Source organism: Brienomyrus brachyistius, unplaced genomic scaffold, assembly GCF_023856365.1.
Source record: "Brienomyrus brachyistius isolate T26 unplaced genomic scaffold, BBRACH_0.4 scaffold554, whole genome shotgun sequence".
Classification (NCBI taxonomy): Eukaryota; Metazoa; Chordata; class Actinopteri; order Osteoglossiformes; family Mormyridae; genus Brienomyrus; species Brienomyrus brachyistius.
This window is the reverse complement of record NW_026042829.1, coordinates 949-6714: the sequence shown is the minus strand read 5'-3', so window position 1 is coordinate 6714 and position 5766 is coordinate 949. Positions and strand designations below refer to the sequence as shown.

Below are 5766 nucleotides of genomic sequence, written 5' to 3'. Positions count from 1 at the left end.
CTAGTTATACGTCTTCATTTTTATTCTGGGTTTAACAACCATGAGTTTATGACGTATTTTACATGATTAGTTGGCGACTGGACCTTATTGTTTATATCTCTTATTAAGGATCCATCCATCCATACATCAATTATCAAAACCACACACTTACAATCCGAGTCTAGTTTCATATGCTGCGCTGCTGAGCGACCCGCAGAATATTATGCATGAGTACAAGTCACAAGCCCCGTTTCCACTAACACGGGGCCGGTTCTAGCTTGGTGCCTTTTGAGACCGAGGCAAAAAGATGCAGACTCTCCCCGTCGGGGAATCGAACCCCGGTCTCCCGCGTGACAGGCGGGGATACTCACCACTATACTAACGAGGAGATGTACGCGCACTACTTTTACATCTTCAAGATAAACAGCGGATGACTACTAACATTTGCGAGTAATCAATGACTGAGCTTCATGTCATGACCATGGTGCTCAAGAGAAGAAAAAATACATAATGTACGTCCACTGATACCAGAACAACCATATAGCTTTATACTAAGACGATGATTAAACGGAAAATTCCTTTACAAAACACTGCCACAAAATCATAGTTTCGCAATATTACATCGTGCAACGGGACACAGTGTAAGTACGTGAAGTCGGTAATTAAATCAAGAAAAAAAAGTGAGAGGAAAAGAATACTTTTCTATTATCATATTTTTCTAACTGGCCAAACTGAGTCATATTTTGATTATACACACTAACAGAAAAACAGTGCAAATCTCCGGTAGTCCGTTTCACTTGCGCTCCGCTATGGGGCAGTAACAAGCAGAGCTTAAGTGTGGAAGGAAAAAAAAAACACAGGACAGCATCAATCCCAACTTCACAAACGCCGGAGATCGAGATGCTGTAAGCATGACAATTAACATCTTTATCCAAGGGAACAGCTGCAAGACACAGATGCCGCGCCTAACAAAGGTAGGATCGATTCCGAAGTTCAGGCATTTACAGACGCGGACTCTTCTGGAGTTGATTTTTTTCGGGAGATACGCATCAACTTCAAAAGTATGAACCGCATTATATCTATATCTGTTATGACGTTGTAGCTATTGATACTGATGCATCACAAAAATAATTTAAATGTTTTTTCATTCTGACATATGTTCGTTCGGACGAGGATTTTATTATATGAGATAAGTTTTAAATGAAAACTTTTTTTAATCTATATGATTAATTCTCGAATCTAAGCCAGACTTCACATAAATCATTCATTCATAAATATAATGGAACATACAACATCCAGGTATCCATGAAATTTATGATCAGGCTATACGTTTGTGATAACAACAAAACAACACAACATGTATATTTACAATATATGGGCCTATTGTTTAATATTGCCTCCAAATTATAGCCAGACAATAACGCAATAGGCCGACATCAAACTATTTTCATGTAAAACAAAAGTGCTGGCAGTTTGCTTGTGCTTACAGACCCCGCCTTGAGCCCATCCAGAAAGATCCCAAAAATAACCGACAAGCAAAGGTTGTAACAATCTGAGCATGTTTAGTTTAATGTAATCAGGAGCCGAATTAATAACGCGAATAAATGATCAAACCGAAAGTCTGTAGTCGGGAATATCCGATAACGTCTTTGACGTGCAGTTAAGATAGTCAGAGGAAAAACCTTGTAGTTTACTTATATATATGCCTAAATATATGAGTGTGTCTCTCCGGTGATTTAATGATGAATATAACGATTACATATCAAATCACACATTAAGCAATTATTATATTACTAGGTTGAACGTTTTCACTATGTCTGTCGTCACCTTGATTTCACGATTTTGACTATTCTTCTTATCCCAGATTGAACAAGTCATTGTGGCGATGCAAGATCCCGACATGGGGATAAAGATGAAGAATCAAAGACTGTTAATCACAGTGATTCCACATGCGATGACAGGTGCACGATACATATTTTACTTTTTAAAAATAATTTTTCATGCCGCCCGGGTTGTCTTACACCCGGCCGTGCAGTGTCCCGGGGGCCGGGTCCTAATGGTCATTTAAGCCCTTCACAGGAAAGCCCATACATCGGCGGTCTTCGGGAATCCTGTGCATTAAGACTGTCATCGATCTCCTTGCGCTCATATTTATTTATGTAATTTATTTATCGAGTTCAGCGTTTTTGATTTATGACGGCTTAATGCATTTCTCGACTCTAACTAGATGCCTTCCTCGCTATGCCTTCCCAGGAAATGATATCGTGGAGTGGCTAATTCAGAAGTACTCCATCATGGAAGAAGGTAGGGCCGAGAAGTATGTAGGGAAGCGTTACCTGGTGCTCTTATGTGAGGTTAATCGATTGTTTTTTTCCCTTCGTGACGACGATGGCGCCCCTGCTGGCGAAAGACGTCATCAGGTTTTTTTTTTTTTGTAATAAAATAACAGAAATAAACGAGTCTTTTGAATAATAAATACAAATGAAGTAATAGAATTTGTCATCCATACAACAGATTAGCCTAGCTGCATTTATGTGTAAGCATATGCAATTCACGTGTCTGACAGAAGCATGTTCTGTTCCATTGATATTGCTGAGCCTGTGAATTAATAAATGTCAGAATTGAGCTTGTCCATAACATAGACACCCCATTCGCCTGAAGCTTTTGGGATTTTCTTCCCCTGGCGTCAATTTATCTGCTGAATTATTTATCTTTCTGCTGAGAGGCTATTAGTACAAATAATCTGTAGGCCAGTCCCGAGTCGCGCCGCTACGCATGCTGAGCTGTACGGTTTGATAGTCCCGATGCAAACTTCGCTGATAGCCAGAGGCAGTCAGTCATGCCTGGAGAAATATCGCTATCCGTCTCCCTCATTATGCACTTCTGCAAGACGCTGTTGTCCTGAATTCCCGGGCGATGCAGATGAGGTTTTAAATAGCAAGGGAGCAGATTTCCCTGATTTACAGCCCAGATTGGAAAAGAAGTCGGAATGGAAAGGAGGGGACTTTTAGGCAGTAGATGGCAGATGCATTAACAGACTTGAATGGGCAAAAAACCTGTTGCCCCGGTAAGCAGTTACCCCTCCCTGTAAACACTAGGCTTCCCCCTAGCAGCGCTGTTGCTGCGCCGGTCTGAAACCCCCGGGAGCGCCTGACTGCCAATGGCCGCGGAGGCAGCCGGAAAGTGGAAAGTCCCAATTACTCGTAATTAATTATAGTTCCGATGAGGAATGCACCATCCCCGCGGCTTATTCTGTGCACCATGTCAACGTTTTTTCCAGTTACTTGCTATACCGTAAAATAAAATATAATATGCCTACTCAGTTTCTAGTTATCGTGTGTTCTACTGTATTCCACTGACAAAAATTTAGAGAATTACTATGCCTAAATCTGGGCTACGAGTAGTGGATTTGTTTGAGCTTTGAGTAGTTTACGTGGAAATGAGTGACCACTTTGTGTGTTTTCAGAGGCACTTCATGTGGGGAATCTGATCGTGAAGCACGGCTACATTTACCCCCTAAAGGACCCCAGGACGCTCGTCCTGGGGCCCGACGAGACGCCGTATCGCTTCCAGGTAACCTAAAACCACGGTTTCTTCAGATGGAGGGCAGCGCGAGAGGGTGGTGGCCATATGGGGGGGCACGCATATCGAAACTATTCGTTGGAGAGACTGCGGAATTACCGTGTAGGACAGTATTTCTCAATCTGGTCCGGGCTCCAGAGCTGAGAGGGTGCAAAAACGTAGACTGTCTGGTAGGGAGCTGGGAGGGAGCAAAAACGTGGATCATCTGTGTGTCGCCGAGGACCGGATTGGGAAACACTGATGTATGAGAACCAATGCCAGTTAAAGTAGCAAAATGCCTTCCACCCGCCTTGTCCCTGACATGTTAAATCACAAAGCACCTTTGTCACGCTGCTTCTGAATAGTTTCAAATGACAGCATCTCCTTTTTGCTAGACTCCGTACTTCTGGAGCTCTCAGCAGTGGCCAGCCTCCGAGCTAGATTACGGTGATTACCAATTATTAATCATGTGCTCGCCTATTACATCATTACTTCCCTTTACTAGAATAATAGAAAAACACAGTTTCTTGCCATGTCTTTCTTTTGCTCTTCTAAAGCGATTTATTTGACTAAGAAGAATATCAGAAAGCAAGGGCAGCTGATAGACTATGAAAAGGTAAGAGAAAATTTTTATTTATGTACATTTCAATGCTATTCTTATTCGCTGGTCTGAAGCATTGCTTGATGAGATCATGTGATAGCTGAATGCTCATGGGAGTTTTACTTACACAAAATATTATGAGGGTAGAAGGAAAAATGATTGGTTCAGAGAGATAACCAATTAGATTGTACATGAGGTGGATCCGAGCAACTAGAGGAGGCAGGAGCAACCAATCAGATGTCTTGGTCCTGCCTCCTCTGCAATCTGATTGGTTATCTATCCGAACCAATCATTTTCCTTCTGCCCTCAGAACATTTTTGTGTAAGAAAACCTCCCACCAATTATGCACATAGTAGGATCGCACATAGACATCCACCAACTTGCCGCCATGTTGCGTCAGGGTCAACGCATTTTAGGTTCTCATCAGTAAGAGGGTTTGTGAATCCGACACTGCCAGCTGATATCCTGGGAGGGGTTCGGCCTGTGAGTCATAACGTGAACCCATGCAGCAACGCAGCCAGCCGTGCGACCTGGCAATGTCGCATTTAAACATCGTCTCCGCAGGACAGCTACAACATGTTGCACAAACGGATCAACCACACCTGGGACTTCGTGGTGATGCAGGCGAAGGAGCAGCTCAGGTAAACCCCACCCCAGCCCGGGAATACTGTCGCATCGAGCTATGAAATCAATTTCATAAATGCACACAAGGGGACAGATGAGAATGGATGAATAAATCTCGTATTAAGAGGATGATGATGTTACCTAAATTAAAAAGTAACATGGTGTGTGGTCATAATTTCCCTCCTATCTGTTAAATCAGACCTCAGCCTAAACACTAGAGTCGGAAATCCATTTCTAAGTGAAAAAGGAAACAGAAAAATGAAAACCCTACCTTGCAGTTCAGTGATTACCGCTATATGCTAATTACCCAGTATGCTTTCTGACTCTCCATCGACTGCTCTGCTCCTACCAGGGCAGCCAAACAGAGGCGCAAGGCGGACCGCATCGTGCTGGAATGTCAGGAACAGGCCTACTGGCTCGTCAACAGACCGCCAGTAAGCACCTCCCCCGAAACCCCTGACTCCCTACATCTGCCCCGGCGAAAACCCAGTATGCTGTGATTAGAGTAAAGCACACACTGGGTAAACCTGAACTCAATGCACCTTGGCAGCTCGAATATCGCCTCAGGCTGGGGGCGATTCTAGGATTTTTTTGAGGTTGTGGGGCAGAGTGGTGGCTCTGGGCCTAGGGATCTGTGCAAGCAAGTGGAAGGTTGTTGGTTCAAATCCTGTGAATGCCCAGAGTGATTCTACTCCGTTGGGCCTTTCAGCAAGGGCCTTAACCTGCAATTGCTTTGTCCTGGGTATGACATTAATCTACATGCAGGCCTGTTAGGAGATCCTTCAACTTACAGGGGAAACTTGGCAGGATTGGCAGGAAGGCATAGGCAGGGTCCCATTCCCCCACAGAGAGCTGGGGGGTTGTGCAGTTCTCTCCCACGACAACGGGTTTGTTCAATGAAGGAAGGCAAAGGAAACATCTGTAAGGACATATGGAACATTTCCGGTATAATTTTCGATCTCCGTCATCTCCAGAGCATTGAGCTCAGCAAAATTCACGGG

The 5766-nt window shown here is 43.7% G+C and overlaps 1 non-coding gene across 1 annotated transcript; it reads right to left on the bottom strand.

Moving 5' to 3' along the window:
* Positions 1 to 295: 295 nt before the first annotated feature.
* On the bottom strand, positions 296 to 367 carry trnad-guc (transfer RNA aspartic acid (anticodon GUC)). The gene has a single exon. It is a non-coding gene; the product is annotated as a tRNA-Asp (tRNA).
* Between the last annotated feature and the right edge of the window lie 5399 nt (positions 368 to 5766).